Source organism: Puma concolor, chromosome B2 (genome assembly GCF_028749965.1).
Source record: "Puma concolor isolate L17-30 chromosome B2, mPumCon1.1.hap2, whole genome shotgun sequence".
NCBI classification, from domain to species: Eukaryota; Metazoa; Chordata; class Mammalia; order Carnivora; family Felidae; genus Puma; species Puma concolor.
Window position 1 is genome coordinate 6,024,249 of NC_141671.1, and position 17,291 is coordinate 6,041,539.

General features: G+C 39.3%; 1 long non-coding RNA gene across 2 annotated transcripts in view; it reads left to right on the plus strand.

The window, feature by feature from the left end:
* LOC147580694 (uncharacterized) overlaps positions 1-17,291 on the plus strand; it is a 442,720-nt gene that overhangs the window by 103,117 nt on the left and 322,312 nt on the right. The window contains exon 1 of one of the 2 annotated variants that reach the window (XR_015250753.1): positions 16,104-16,266. The exons of the other annotated variant lie outside the window; for it this stretch is intronic. This is a non-coding gene — a long non-coding RNA (uncharacterized LOC147580694). Of the gene's footprint in view, positions 1-16,103; positions 16,267-17,291 lie in introns of those variants that run through there. 2 annotated transcript variants of the gene reach the window in all.

Below are 17,291 nucleotides of genomic sequence, written 5' to 3' on the forward strand. Positions count from 1 at the left end.
AGCCTAGCCTGAATCTGTGTCTCCTGGTTGAAAAGAGACTAGAAAAGAGAATATACAAATCAGAAGAAAGTACTATGAGTATGTAATATATGAACAAATTGAAAATTTGGATAAATGGGCATTTATAAGTGAAATACATATCAAAACAAACCCTAGAAGAAATAGAAAAATGAAATAATCCATGACAAAAAAACTAATTTACCAGTTAAAAATCTCCCCCATGAAAGAGTTCTGGCCCACGAAGTTTTGTAGGTGAATTTTTAAAGAAATAGATATTTGCTGTCTTGGAAAAGGGAAGAAGAGTGAAGAAATATCTAGCTTATTGTTTTTAGGTTATTACAAATTTTATAACAATATTGATTAAGGACAATGTATAAAAGAAAATCATCATACTGTATGACTTATGGATAGATGCAGAAATCCTAAATAAAATACCAACCACAAAATATAGAGGTTTAAAAGAAAGAAGAAAAAAGTAAAATAGGATTTGTACTAGGAATGGAAGGGTAGTTAACATCTCCCCACCCAAATTTATTAATCTAATCCACCCAATTTATAGGTTAAAGGAAAAAGCCACACAGCAGTTTTCTAAAGCTGGTAATACAAGTCAGCATGTTTACAGTAATGTTTTGTACAAATTCGGATTAGAAGGGATGTTCAGAAAGCAGTGGTTTCATGTTTAATGGGAAAACTTTAGAAGCATTCCTATTACATTCAGGAGCATGGTTAAATATTTCTGCCATAATATCATGGTAGAAGAAGACTGTTAGTGAATCTACATTAATATTTTAGTCCCAGAAAATAGAACAGATGAAGAGCCTTCAGATAGACCCAAGCCTATAAGGGACCATTGTCATTTCAATAAATGGATTTGAGCTACTTGATTCTCCGTGATAAAAAGAAAAATAAAATAACATTAAAAATGTTTGATTAATGCTGCAATAAGCATAGGGTGCATATATCTTTTTGAATTAGTGCTTTTATTTTCTTTGGGTAAATACCCAGTAGTGGGATTATTGGATCCTGTGGTATTTCTGCTTTTAACTTTTTAATCATGGATGGACCTAGAGGATATTATGCTAAGTGAAATAAATCAGGCTGAGAAAGACAAATACCATATGATTTCACTCACATGTGGAAGCTAAAAATCAAAACAAATGAATAAACAAACACAAAGCAAAAACAAATTCATAAATACAGAGAACAAACTCATAGTTGCTGGTCGGGGGGTGGGTAGGGGGCTAGACAAAATGGGTGAACAGGAGAGGGGGATATAGGATCCCAGTTATGGACTAAGTAAGTCATAGGAGTAAAAGGCACAGCCTTTTTTTGGCTGAATATAGTCAGTGGCATTTGGAATATCGTTGTGTGGTGACAGACGGTAGTTCAGAGAAGTTGAATTCCTATGTTGTACATCTGAAACGAATGTAACATGGTGGGTCAACTATATTCAAATGAAAAAGCTTTTTAAATGTTAGAATAAAATGTAGTAAAATATCATGACCACAGGCTAGGAAAAAATTTGTTTAACCAGATACGATCAAGAAGTTATAAAGAAAGAAGAAAATCTATAAACTTTGTGGTCTAAATACACATTTAATACTTTAACATACATAAAAATCCCAAACATTGAAAAATATATTAATATTTGAATGTAAAACACATTAGTATATACTATTTATTAAAATATGCATATTTAAAACTTATATAAATTAATACATTTTACAAAATTTATAAAGGTCCTAAATATACATTGAAGTCCTAAACATTAAAAATGTTAGAATAAAATATAGTAAATGTATTTACAACAAGCAGGTAGGAAAGAATTTTTTAAACCGGATAGCTGGAGAAGTTCTAAAGACAAAATTTGATACATTTTATAAACATTAAAAACTTCTCAAAAAGTATGCCACAAAGTTAAAAGATGAGCAACAGTAGATATTTGTAATATATACAACAGATGAATAATCAGAAGCCAGGAATGTATAAATATGTGCTACAAATCTGAAAGGAAAGATAAGCAACCCAATAGGAAAATGGACGGAATATATGAACAGGTAGCCATAGAAGAGGACATGGAAAGTCAACAAACATGAAACAATGGTTGACTTCATTCATAACGTATGGAAGCAAAATGAAACAACGAGATTTTATTTTAAACCCAATCAGTACAACATTGCAAAGGTACAGAAAATCAAGTGCTGGAGAAAACGTGGGAAGCCTCATACAATGCTAGTGATTGTGTAAATGGAACAAACACTTTGTAGAGCATCATGGCAACGTCTGTTACAGTTTGCATGGATACCATGACCCAACTACTCCACTTCTGGATATTTGTCCTAGAAAGCTCTAGGGTACATAACTGTGAAAACAACAGCATTATTTATAAAAGGAAAAAAAAATCCTCAAATTCTCATAAGCTGGGAAAGGGATTAAAGAAACTCTTTATTCAGGATATAATACAGCAAAGTGAATAAACTGTATGAATAATGTATACGGATGGATTTCAGAATACCTGAGGTTGAGTAAAAATAAAAGCAGATTGTAGAAAGTTGCATAGAATGTGTTAACATTTCTGTAAATGAAAAACAACACCGTATGTATGATTTGTCCATTGTTTTCAAATATGTATTAGTTACAAATACATACAAATACGGATTGTATACTCAACCAATATGGGCTAGTGACTGATGCTGGGGATAGAGGGAGAGGTATAGGATGGGGGAGGGGTCAGAGAAGAGATCAGTTCTACCCATAGTACTTTTGATCTTTCACAAAACGAAGGTCTGAATCAAATGTTCATATTAAGTCTAAGTGGTGGGTACACGTCCATTTATTGTATCAGCTTTGTTAAGATTCTGGAAAATTTTTTCAAAAAAAATTACAAAGAAGAGATATCCACATTATCAGCTCAGTGACACAGCTGATAATGTCAAGTCTTTATTATTATTATTTTTTAAAGTATCATTTTCCACTATCCACCACAGTTTCAGCGCGTGTTAGCATCTAGGTCTTGCAAAGCCAGACTGCAGTTATTACTAGAGACTGTGATTAGATTTACACATTGAACATTCCTCTCCTGGTTCCCCCAAACCAGTGTTCTGTTACCTTAACTGGGATGAAACCCTGGTGATCTTCCAAATTCCATCTCTTCTGAAGCTTGCATGAACCTGAGCATACTTTTTCATATAATCCAGGATTACCAGAACATAATTTTAGAAGTCTATTTCAAAATGGCATTCGATTTTTGAAACAGAAACACAAGGGTGTTTCTGTAAAGAAACACATATCAAAGGAATTGTAAAAAAGCTTGCTTTGAGTGACTCAAAACAAAGTTAGGAAATGTTACTTGGGCGTTGTGAAAAGAAAGAGGATTTTTATTGATTGCTCAATGTGGTGGCTCAAATTTCCTGTGAGGCCAAAGAATGAGATATCATAACACGAAGAAATTCAACATGTGTCAGGTGGCTTTGAAAGTGTGCAGCTTTGAAGTGGAATAGACCAGTGTTGCCTTCTCTCTCTCTTTTTTTCTATCTGGGCTGTAATTTATATAATTCCAGAGTTTGAACATATCTACCTTTTTCAGTCCAAAGGACACAACAGTGTGGCCATCATAGTGCCAGAAGATAAATGGTATTCTTGCATCAAGAGCTAGAACTCCCCCATCCTAAATACATCATGGCACTTTCTGTCAACTTAAAAAAAATTTTAACATTTTATTTATTTTTGTGAGACAGAGAGACAGAGTGTGAGCAGGGGAGGGTCAGAGAGAGAGGGAGACACAGAATCTGAAGTAGACTCCAGGCTCCCAGCTGTCAGTACAGAGTCCGATGCTCAAACCCATGAACTGTGAGATCATGACCTGAGCCGAAGTCAGACGCTTAACCGACTGAGCCACCCAGATGCCCCTTGTCAATTTTATTCTAATACCTGAACAGTGAATTTCTGAAGGGTGGTTTCTGTCTCTGTCTCATTTTATTTCAACCAATTCTTATAGATTGCCTAGTTGTGCAAAGCACTGTGCATGGCTGTGGAGATACAGAATTCTCATTTTCTGCATTTCTGAAATAACATAGTGACCAGTCTTGTCAAAGATTAGTCTGAGGGATGTTGGTAATGAAGAGAAAGAAGAAAACCAACAGGACTTTCAAGTCCTGACTCTTCAATAGTGAATGCAGTCTTTAATCCAACTGAATGAAATGGTGCCACAAAAGGATGTAACAAAGACAAACGGAACATGTGCTTCCTTAATATCTCTTTTAAAAATGGAAGCTTCCCCAAAGTTCCTTGTGCTGACAGCCATACTAGACAGGAGGAGGGAGGTTTACAGAGACTCATCCAGTTTCTTTTTTTTTTTTCCCCATCCAGTTTCCAAGTGTAATCCAGGGACTTTTAGTATCATGTACCATTTCCTTCTCCTGTAATGCCGTATAAATGAAGCCTGTCATCCGTTGTAAAGGAACCAAGGGAATAATGGAGCATCAGGGAATGTTGCCTAAGAAAGATCTACAGAATTTGACCTCTCTTTTTTGAAGCCAACGTGTGGCCTTCTCTGATATTTTGTAACAGTAAAGCCCTAAGTTTTATATTAGGTCGGGTCTGTGCCACCTGGGGCTATATCTGTGTGCTCTCTATTCTGATGGGAGGCTGGGGCCCTTCTTCCTGGGCTGAGCTAAACAAAAGGTATTTCTTTCATTACTAATGGCAGAAAAGACTGAGCCACGTTAAAAAAAAAAAAAAAGCACCCACCTGAATGAAGGCAACAGTAAGCATTTGTGATGTCCACTCTTCTAAGCCAACAGCCAAGCTCTCCACATTCACACTTCCAAATCTAGGCCAGCAATCTTTTTGTGCTCGGCATCGTTTTGTTTGTTTGTTTGTTTGTTTTTGAAAGGCCAAAAAGCCTCATGAATGGAGAAGGCACAGACAACCAGGGTTTATTCTTGCTTTTGAACTTTTGTGGACATCATTCAAATTCCCAAAGTGCTTTTTGGGAAATGCCTTTACGGTTTAATTTTCCTGAGGTTGTACTGATAAACTATGTGAAGGACCATATTAACGCAGGGGGTTCTCTTTCAAAGAAGCATTTCAAAAGCCATGATGGAGGAGACACACACAGAGATGTCTGCATCGTTTCTGTTAACCTTGTAGTAGAAAGTGCTTAGTTACCAGTCTAGACGTAAAGGCACCCCCTCCCTTGCCATTTGGAGCCTAGAGAAACTCTGTGTGGGAGTCATGCAGCAGGAATAGCATCTGGAGTGGGTTGAGTCGTGTTGTGCCAAGTTCATGTCTGCATGGAAACTCGGAATGTGACCGTATTTGGAAATAGGGTCTTTTGTAGATGTAATTAGTTAAGGAGCTCTAGATGAAACCATTCAGGATTTAGAGGGTCCTTATAAGAAGGCTGTTTGCAGATGCTATGACGTGCACAGTACAGTTAGGTGTTGATGGTAACCATCAGCAGCTAAGAAAGAGAAGCATGGGGTCATTTCTCCCTCAGAGCCTCCAGAAGGGGCCAGCCCCTTGATTTTGGACTTCTGACCTCCTGAAACGTGAGAGAGTAATGGCCCCATTTGGGGTAATTTGTTATGGCAGCCCTCAGAAAAAATTTTAGCATCCCACATCCAGACCCGTTCTTCTAAGGAAACTTCTTGACTCCCCCTATGTTCCCTTGCTTTTGTTTATAATATTTATGTCTTCCAGGGTATATTAGGCTAGAACATCATAGTACAGAAAACCTTTACTTTGGCTTCAGTTTTTTATAGTCACTGAATCTAAGAGGGTAGTGGAAAGATGCTGTCTGAGCACTTTTCTCTAGTCATGCGTCAACCATCTAGTGCTGTAGGATCCTGACAGCTGAAAATTGTACTGCCTGGGCTTTCCACTGAGAAAGCTCTCTCCGGTGCCATAGAACTGAAAGGTTGGGTAATGGTTGTATTACGTGTGTGTGTGTGCATGCGCGCGCGCACACACACACACACACACACACACACACACACACACACATTATGGAGAGGCCTTGTGGTTTCACCCTGGCTTGGTTCTGTACCCATGCATGTAGCAGTCCAAGATCTTGAGCACATGGCTGGCCATTCCTTGATCTAGACCACTGAACACACACCTTTGACTCGAGCTGACAGTAAACATTTATTTTTGCTCATTTCAGTCTTTTATATCAATAGAGTTGTTTTACGGGGGCATGAAGAGGACTTGTGTGTTTGTAAAAGGACCTTAGCACCTCAATATGTTTTTTTCTGTGAAATCTCCAGTTGCAAAGGCAATGTGTGTAGACTTTTTTTATAATGCCAATGCATAAAGGAAGTTCTTTATTGTTTTAGGTGGTTAGGCTGACACAACAGACAGTGCCTCATGGGTGATTGCAGTATCCTGTCTATTCCAGAACGTCGGCTAAAGAGTGGTTGTCTTAGAACTGAGTAACAAGGCACCATGTGTAGACTTAATGACCTCTCCTTTTTCTCTTGGCTGGTCCCTTTATGACCTCTTGCATTCTCCCGTCCATGCTCTTTGCACTTTATGCTTCTTCTCATTCAGCAAAACCACTTCCCTGATTGTACTAAAATCCACTCTTCCATCTGGTTCAGAGTAAAAATAAGTCTTTCTTTGACTATGGGATTTATTGCCTAATTGAGCACTTCATCTTTATCCCATAGTCCTCTCCCCATTGCTAAGTCCCAGTTCTGTTTGCCTTATCTGATGGTTTTCTTGGAGGAAGCTCTTCCAGGGCTTTTTGCACTGGCCTCTCCCTGTGCCTGGAATACATTTTCTTTCTTTTTTTTTTTTAATTTTTTTAAAGTTTATTCATTTTTCAGAGACAGTGTGAGCAGGGAAGGGGCAGAGAGAGAGGGAGACACAGAATCCGAAGCAGGCTCCAGGCTCTGAGGTGTCAGCACAGAGCCCAATATGGGGCTCGAACCCACGGACAGCAAGATCATGACCTGAGCTGAAGTTGGACACTTAACCAACTGAGCCACCCAAGCACCCCTGGAATACATTTTCTTTTAGCACCATCTCATTTCTGATGCATCAGTGTCCCTGACTCCATTATATCAAATAGGTATAAACACCTAGGTATAAACACAAAGCATAAAACCTTGTGTGTTTCTTTCATAGTATTTATTCTGATTTTTATCTGATGAATGTTCCATGAGGATAGGGACTCTGTCTGGTTTCCCAACACAAATTCCCAACACACTTATCTTCCCAACACTCTACATGGCACATGGTAAACAACGAAGAACATTGGATGTTGACAAGTGGGCAGCGTAGATATGGATCAAGTATTTCTACTAATGCATGGTTACCAACTGTGCTACATGCTATAAAGGAAAAATCTCAGAGCTCTGAGGATATAGAACAGGGGGTTAGGGATGGCTTCCTTGTAGAAAGCAATGTGAGTTAAGAAGCTTGAAGATTGAGTAATATGTACCATGATCAAGGCAGAGAGCATTTTCTGAGTGGCAGGGAAGAGCATGTACTCAGGCTCTGGGGTGGGAGGTACCATGATGCATTCAAGAACCTGAAAGAACCAACGTGCTAGAGTTCAGGGCACCTGCAGGAGACAGCAAAGGAAAAGAAGGACAGAATATGCACGTGACTGTTCTCTCCCAGGAGACTGCAAACCCTCTAGATTGCAAAACAGAGTTGAGTTGGGGGGCAAGGGTGTGAGGATGGGTGGGCAACGTCTTTTTCTTTTCCTTTGGTATCTCCAGAATAATGGCTGACGGGTAGAAGAAGATCAGTTGATGATGTTTAAGCAGAGAGGGCTTGGAGTTAGTGCTTCTTCCCCAAGTCAGCTCATGTACAGCATCTGCAGATCAATAATTACACAGCTTGGAGAATAGCTATTTCTGTAGGGAGCCTGGCTCCCATAATTGTTGGTGAACAGACTCATCAGATGTGCCTAGAATTCCTTATTCCTTCAGCAAATCTTCATCATCACATTTTGTTCCTTATTATCTCAGTGGTCTCAGCTTTTAGAAAATGTCTGTGTTGAAAGGCTAAATGGGGTAATCTGGCTAACCAAGGCATGTCATGAAAATTAGGCTTTGTTTTATGAGATAGAAGAATATTTATTGCCCATTTTTAGAGGCAAAAACGAGCTCTGGTTTGCACTTTGGCTAAAGAAAAATATTCAAACTCCTAGCAACAGAAATCTTCCTCTCAAAATATCATTTATTTCTATTTTTTTAAATATAGTTTATTGTCAGATTGGCTCACATACAACACCCAGTACTCATCCCAACAGGTGCCCTCCTCAATGCTCATCACCTACTTTCCCCTCTCCCCCCCTGCCCCACACCCCCACCATCAACCTTCAGTTTGTTCTCTGTATTTAAGTCTCTTATGGTTTGCCTCCCTCCCCCTCTGTTTGTAACTTTTTTTCTCCTTCCCTTCCCCCATGGACTTCTGTTAAGTTTCTCAAGATCCACATATGAGTGAAAACATATGATATCTATCTTTCTCTGAGTAACTTATTTCACTTAGCATAATACCCTCCAGTTCCATCCACATTGCTGCAAATGACATGATTTTATTCTTCCTCATTGCCAAGTAGTATTCCATTGTATATATAAACCACATCTTCTTTATCCATCCATCAGTTGATAATTATTTCTATATTTTAGAAATATCTTAAATAAGGAATGTATTTAAAATGGAGATGAAATGCTTTCCTCTTAAGTCATACATCACATTTTTATTTGTGAGATTACAGTTCTTTGAACATGTTCCTGGTTATTGAAACATTCAAGAAGATTGGGGAAATCCAAGATTTAGGTGCCGATAATTAGAAGAAATATGCAATTTGTAAGAAGCTTTGCTCTAGAAGGTACTTGCTAGTGATTTGAAAGAAGGTATTAAATTTCACCCAATAGAGGCTTGTTATACACTTATTTTAAAAGTTGTTTCATTTGTTATTGCTAGGAAGGTCAAATAAACTGTAGTCAAGGAATGCATTCTAACAAGTCAAAATGGGACCACACACTCCTATTGCCGTGATTAATTTGTACTTTACACCTTAACATTCAATATGATGGAGTGTCATTAAACTGTGAAGCTGGCATTAATGAGGTCATCTGGTTCATACCAGAGTTTTGCATGGCATTTATTGATTTAACTGACTTCAAAAATTATACTCTGAATAATATTTCAGATGAAAGGTAGAAATGTCCTCATTCTTCATCTTGAACATGGAGTTTCAAGGGTTTAAAAGAGCCTTTATCCCATTTCCATTTTAATTTTTTTAATGTTTATTTATTTTTGAGAGAGAGAGAGAGGAAGAGAGAGAGGGAGACACAGAATCTGAAGCAGGCTTCAGGCTCCGAGCTGTCAGCACAGAGCCTGACGTGGGGCTTGAACCCATGAACCGTGAGATCATGACCTGAGCCAAAGTCGACCGCCCAACTGACTGAGCCACCCAGGCACCCCTATCCCATTCCCATTTTAAAGAAACTTTTCTTTTCCTCAAATCACGTTCTACCACGTGCTTGTGAAAATTTTAAAACATAGATTTAAACTTTCAGTTCATGTTGTGATGTTATTTTATTATGTGGCTTGTATTTTTTTAAGTGCTGATAATGATCAGAGAGAGAGTAGTTACTATTCTTACTAAAATTTCACTAATAACGAAATGAATGTTACTGATAGCTAAATTTGGATTAATACCAAAATAGAGAATATTGAAAAGTGATACTTTTATTAGGAATTTAATTTCCTGACCTATCACTTACTTCCCTTCCCGTGTTCCTTTTTCATTTAGGTATGACATATCCTTTGGCATGTGAATCTTGGAGGGTTGGGTAGAGTATATTATTCAGCCTCCAAAGCATACTAATAGATCAAGAAATCTGTTTATTGGGTATAGTGATTGAGCAGGATTGATTCAAATCATATGTATGTAAGTGAAAATAATTTTCTTGCCCAAGAAAATATCTCAATACCAGCCAACCTTTGAGAATTGAATGGCAAAATTTATGACTGACTTAGAAATATAGGCTTTTATATCTCGAGAGCAAGGTTGGTGCCTCTCAGTGAACTAAATATGGTGGGTGTACAGAGTAGCCGACACATGGTAGGTGCCTAATAGTTAATCAGCTCATTCTAGCCCTCCTGTTGGTATAGGAATGCCTCTCATCAGGTGGTCTCCAGACCAGCAGCACCATCCTCGAACTGGTTAGAAATTATTCTCAGGCCCCACCCCAATCTTACTGAATCAGATACTCTGGGGCTGGGGTCCGGCAACTGGAGTTTTAACAAGCCCTCCAGATGATTCTGATGCTTGCTAAAATTTGAGAATCTTGGCTCTTGAAATTTTGATGTTGCTGAGATTTCACTAATTTTCTAGGATGTCCCTTAAGAAAAATGAACCTTAATTCCACTCATTTTCTCTTTAATACTTTCTGAAGACAGCTAACCTTTGTTTAGTTCTTGATGCTGTGTGTTTGCATTGTGCTAAGCTCTTAAAAGATTATCTCACATAATTGTTGCTACAGTATACTATTATTATGTCCATTCTAGAGATGGGAAGACTGGGACTGTAAGAAGTTGAATAATGTGCTGAAGGTCAAGGCCACAAAGCTGGTAAAGGAAGCTGGGATTCAAATCCAAGTAGTCTGATATTTGTTCTTCATCATTGTGCTATAAAGGTCTTTGCTATTGAGTATTTAAGGCATAGCTGAAGCTACTAATAAAACCTGTGCCGATAAATCTATTTGGTTCCCCCTTACACTCTGATCTTTCCAACCATAGTCTAAAATGAACAATTACATGCTAGTACTGCATTAATTTCCATTTGTACTCGCTGTCACTGTTCCAACTGACATGCCCCAAAGTTTGGAGCTGGTTATAACCTTAAACATGTACTGTCCAACAGAATTTCACTTTGGTTGCACGTCCAGAACAAATGTACATGGAATACAGATATTTTAGTTCTTGGAAAACAGCAGCACATGTTGACTCAGCAGATGAGTAGAAGATAAAGCAGGAGAGAAAAGCAATTCAGGGAAACCTGGAGGGGTTTGGAAGTGGGGCAGATTACAGAACGAACAATGCCGACACACACTCCAGGGAATAAGAGGACCGACTACAGCATTCCTGTTAGAAGGGAGGAATTCATGGCTCGAGTTTCCAGTTGGAAAGTCCCAGGTGAACCATCTCAGCAAGCATTGTGACCACTAGCCCCTGATTTTTGTTTAATGGCTGAAACGTGAGAAAACTAAGAAATAAGAGGCTTCAGCTGATAAAGAGGAGTGCCCCGAGGAAAACAGATGATTGCAAGGTTGATGCAAGCAGGGGAACGTCTCTGCTGTTCGTCTGTCTTCTTGCTTTACCTTCCCTCACCCTTCATGTTTTAGAAGCAGCTCTCCTCAACTAATTTATGTGTCCTTGGACTTTCTGTGTAATGCTGAGTTTGTCCTCTGTCAATGACTGGCAATGATGTTGGAATTCAGTTGGGGGGAAACTATCCAATTATATTGGGGGCACTTCAGGTCTGTAAGAAGCAGCCAAGTTGAGCTGTTATTGTACTGTAATGAAGCTGTCCTTTGCCATCAGCGTCTTGGCTTGGAGAACCTCACCAGATATCCCTGGTAGGTCAGCTCTTCAATGGGACATTTAAAGCACAGGACCCTACAGGACACAAGAAAAGGCTTTGAACAATTGACCGTAATCTTTTTAATGTTATGTTTTCCCCAGGATAACACCTAATTGCTTTGTAAATGGTCCCAGTTTCTGCCTTTAACAATCTTGCATGGAAGGCAATTATGATTTCTTTTTTAATGTGTAAAATACTTTCTTAGGTCTGTTTCTTTCAACTGTTATTTATGCTGCCCAGTTAGACAACCTGTACAGCTTGCCATTATTATTCCTCATCATCTTCCAAGTGGCGTCTTTCATTCTTTAAGATTTTCACGTTCTCTGATGAAGAGGTGAATTGCCGGGTGACAACATCAACTGTATTTCTGTGGCTTGCTCTCAAGGCAGAAAGGGGACTTGTTCACTTTTAATATAATTGATCAGACTCCCAGTGTTCAGGTCTCTCTTTCTAAGCTTGAACAGCCTTGGGTAGAGAATTCGGAAGCTGTGAAGGTGGATTCTTCTTGGGAAGACACGCAAGATGCCCAAGTAACCTTCCTCGCAGCTATTAATTCTCAATTGCTGCTCGAATTTCAGAACTGGGCTGCTCAAACGCAGAGTGAGCCTTCCTGCTGGGTAGCACACGGTCTGACGTGGGTGGGCTCTGTGTATCAAATCTATGGGCAGATGGATTTTCGCTTCGGAGACCAAAACCATTAGGCCTCCAATCCTTTTCCTCTCCCTTCCAGGGCACTATCCCTATGTTTTCATTATCACTCTGTTACTCCTCACTGCTAGAAGCCTGCCTTCCTTTTCAGCTCTTCATAGTCATGGATCTTAATCATTCTGCCCACATTGGCTTGCCTATCTGCCTATGAGCCTGAGTTTTATTATGTGAAGCATTCATGAAAAGGGGATTTGGTGTTCTTGCCTCTCTAATAAAAAAAAATCTCTGAGATTATGCAAGACATATTACTTTGCCCTTCAGAAAAAAAATGTAATTGTTATATGAGGCAATATTTATCCTCTTTCCATTACTATTTCTTGGTGACTGAATGACACCGTGGATATTTGTGACCTTCAAAGATAAGAGTGCTGTTGTTACCTGTGCAAAACCTACATCATAAGGGATTTGATTTCGGGGTTGATTTTTTTGTTTGTTTGTATTGCATATTGTTTTCATTTGAATAGAAAGGCAAAGGAACTTTGATGATTTGTTGAAAAGCTGTTCTGGATTTAAATATTTGTTTTGGGTACATATGCTGAAACTTACATCCTTTCCCTCATTAATATTTGGTTAAGGCAATTTTGGATGGATATGTCAATGTACTTCCTCTTGGACATAAGGGTGTTTGGGGAAATTCAAGGGCCTGCAGATCACAAAACATGGACTCCTGACCAGACTGTACCTTTAGCCATTTGCTGGACCTTGTCCAGTCACATAGTTGCACCTGTATTCTTTCAATCATACATTGAAGAAGTCCTATGAGGTGCTTGTAAATTGTTTTAGTTCTCAAGTCCTGATTTCTTGTTTTTATATATCTAGTGATGACAGAAGTACTAATAAGACACAACCCAAGGAAGAACCTCCATGAGTGGGATGGTGTCCTTGTAATGCTGGGCTCTGCAGAGTTCACTAATTAAGCACACATTTCCTTTCACATTGCCTGCTCATTCTTATTGTTGAAGTGTGAGGCAATGAATTTCAGCTACTTTGCAGTATTTCCACTGTTTAAATGAGTAAGATGATTTGCCACAGGCTCATCTTTTCTGGTGAGGCCACTGAAATAGGAAATCACTATTCATCAATATATCATCAATAATTTCCCCACCAGGGAACAAATACTGCAAATACTTTGGAGTTCTCTTTCCAGTGTTTTCTTCAACCATTTATATTGTTATTCAACAAAGTGATATTGAATGTAGGGCTATATATCTTGTTCTGTTCTCTCATCTTTGTGTTATATTATTAACATGCTTCAAAAATATTTATTTCTTGAGCTTCATCCTCCATGTTTTAAAATGTATATTTCAGGCCTGTTTTAGTCCAATATTTATATGCTCTTCATACTCAGTGGCTTGGATTCATTGAGCATTTCTTACATATCAATTACTTTAAATGTGTGATCTCACTTCATATTCACAGCAGTGCTTTGAAGTAGGGGTTCTGATTATTGCCATTTTATAGACCTGGCAGCTTAATAGTAGAAAACTGAAGTAAGTTGCTTGAAGTTACCCAACTAGTAAGTGGGGAGGCCAGCAGCCACACACAAGGTGCGAATCCAGTTCCCAGGTCCTTACCAATTACCTTAAGGAGTGAATCTCTAGTATTCAGGCTATTGTCTACGTAAGTTGTGTTAGAAACTCTTCATTCTTTATGTTTTTATCTGAACTATTTGCATAATTAAGAAAACAGAAAAAAAGAAAATGGCCATTTGAATATATAGATCATTGCTCTTCTCTGAGTTTTGATTTCTCATTTATACAATAGGGAGTGTGTTAACAATTCTTAACTCAAAGGACTATTGTAAAACTTGAAATAATGAATGTCAAACTGCCTTAGAAATTGATAGCAGAGTGGCCCTGCCTTCCAAGTAGGGATTCTAAACAAGTGGCTTTTATAGGATTCTGGACTCTGAGGTATTTTGGCAAGAAACACCCGGTTTTTTGCGCTCAAATGAATCAGATATTTCCTTGACTTCTAGATTTCAATTGGAAAATATTTATTTGAAACACTAAATCTTTTCAAAATTATTTATTTTAATTTTTAATGTTTTAAAACATTTTTTTAAGTTTATTTATTTATTTTGAGAGAGACAGAGACAACTTGAATGAGGGATGGGCCCAGAGAGCGGGAGAGAGAATCCCAACCAGGCCCAGCACTGTCAGCACAGAGCCCAATGCAGGGCTCAAATTCAGGAACCCTGAGATCATGATCTGAGCTGAAACCAAGAGTTGGACGCTTAACTGACTGAGCCACCCAGGAGCCCCTGTTTTTTAATTAAAAAAAAGGAACTTTTTTTCTTTCTTCTTCTTCTTTTTTTTTTTTTTTTTTTTTTAGTATTTATATATATATTTGTTTTAAGAGAGTGGTAAGGGGCAGAGAGAGGTAGAGAGAGAATCCCAAGCAGGTTCTGTGCTGTCAGCACAAAGCCTGACACAGGGCTGGATCTCGTGAACCGTAAGATCATGACTTGAGCCGAAATCAAGAGTTAGACACTTAATCCACTGAGCCACCCAGTCGCCCCAAGACTCTTTCTTTTTTTTTTTTTTTTTTTTTTTTTAAATTTTTTTTTTTTTTTCAATGTTTATTTATTTTTGGGACAGAGAGAGACAGAGCATGAACGGGGGAGGGGCAGAGAGAGAGGGAGACACAGAATCGGAAACAGGCTCCAGGCTCTGAGCCATCAGCCCAAAGCCTGACACGGGGCTCGAACTCACGGATCGCGAGATCGTGACCTGGCTGAAGTCGGACACTTAACCGACTGCGCCACCCAGGCGCCCCCCTTTCTTTTTTTTAAAGAAGAAATTTCAACAAGGGATGAACTGAATCATGGAAGTGAACATGTCACAAAGGACCCAACCATTCATTCGACACATAACAGATGTTTTCCTAGTGTGCCAAGTATCCAAGATGCCAGGGCACTGCCACGTGCAGGGGATCTCAGCCCTGACAAAGCTCTCTGTGACCATTTGTCATAAAAGTTGGCTGAGAGGTCCTGTAATAAATGTGAGGAACATCACCAAGCCTATCTTATCATTTTACAGATGAGAAAACAGGTCCAGAGATATGAAGCAGCATGTCCAAGGTTGACCAGCTGGCCAGTGACAGACATAGACCTAAGTAAAACCAGCCCCGTAACTCCATGCTTCCTTTTAATACCAACGAAATGCCACCTGCAGATCACAGAGGAATTAGATGGAGAAGCCAGTGCCTTTGTGGTTGGGAGGTAGTAGGTGGATGTTTGTGTACCAGAGGCAGTAGGTTTTCCCTTTCATCCCAGTTTGTACAGAAACATTCTGGCTTCCCTGGAAGCGTGTTTGGGTGGAACAAGCCCATGTTTGCTTCTCATCCTGATCATTATGCAGCAGCACTGTTCCCCTGATCTCAGATTCACTTTCAATATTTCTTGGCCACTGGGCACATTATTTGACATTTATTTACACTTAATCTGCATTTTCCATCTTCTAAGCCCACATATAACACATAATAATGTAAATCCTTGACTGCCGCGTGGCATTTGGGTACCTTATTATTTACTGTGCTGTGCCCCTCCCCCTTCCCGTTTAATGTAATCTGCAAATCTTGTTCTCAGTACCGAGTCATTTGTATACATAATTAAAATCTGCAATCCCTCCCAACACTGATCCCTGTCATATGTCTTACTAGTAATTTCTTTCCCAGACAGTGAATAGTTTGCTTTTATTTATTTATTTCCCTCTTTGGAAGGAGATGGGGCAGAGCAAACTCAGCAGTGTTCCTGAAGCCTCACCGTTTTCTTTCTGGTTCTAAAGAATCACAGCATCCTCAGCATTTACTCATTTGCTGAGCGATTTCTGACCTGTTTCTTTTTAATGAAAAGAAGTTCTGACCAGTGATTGCAGTAAACACGTATTAACGACACACTTGTGTCAGGGAACTATTTCTCCCATTTGGAGGCTTTACAATTGGAGGTAAGATTTGAGTTCATGCTCACGGTGTGCCAGGTGCTCGTTGTTCTCTTCTGCGGTGTCACACAGGGACCATTTCTGGATAAAGGATATTGCACCAGACAACTGATAGTGAGATTTTTTAATGGCTCCAAACCTGTTAACTAGGGGCCTGACTGCACAGGGACCTACAGTGAGTTAACTCTCATAGACATCTGGCAAATTGCTTCCCAAACAGCCATTGCATGGCTGTGAAATTCCCTGATGTTTGAAACTTTCTGCTAGTTGAATAAGGAGTATTTAACAGTGCGAGCCAATAAAGCTATCCTCATTTTTTAAGCAAAACCGTCCCTGTGGGGTTGTTTGTGAGCACCCACCACACCCACACATGCGTTCCCAAGCTTCTTAAACTTTTTCTCACTAGCTTTGATGTTTAACAGGTGTCATATATCTGCCATTTCTTAATTAGGTGAGGTTTCAATATGCATGTGCCTTTGGGATAGGTAATGGATTGATGTAAATGAACACCGATGCATGCAAGAACTGTTTTCCAAAGCAGAGGGCTGGGGTGTGTGTGTGTGTTGGGGGGGGGGGGTAGGGTGCTGTGCATAGGGAAGAAGGCCAGAGTGGCAGCAGAGTGAGGTGGGGGGGGCCATTTCCTCCAAAATTCGGGTTTCCTGCTCTTTAAGGTTCTAGGTGCCACTGCATTGATGGATGTCCTATGCTAGCTCAGGTTTCATGCTTACACTTGCAAAGTTTACCCTCACGCTCAAAGTTACAAGGCCAGCCTACTGAGATCAGGTTTCCTCCTGAGGTTCTGATCTATGAGGGGGCAAATGTGAAAGGTGGGGACTGGAGACTAAAAGAGATGTGTTCAGTTTCTCCTCAGGAGCTCCTGTTTTCTCCTTTTGAGAAGTGAAAAGCCCGTGCAGACTGTCTCTGGATGTCTGCAGACCAGGAGATGTTAATTGTTCAGTCAACACGGGCTCTGTGAATCCTTTAAATATGTAGTCTTGATTTTTTATCAACACCGTTGGCTCTACTTCGAG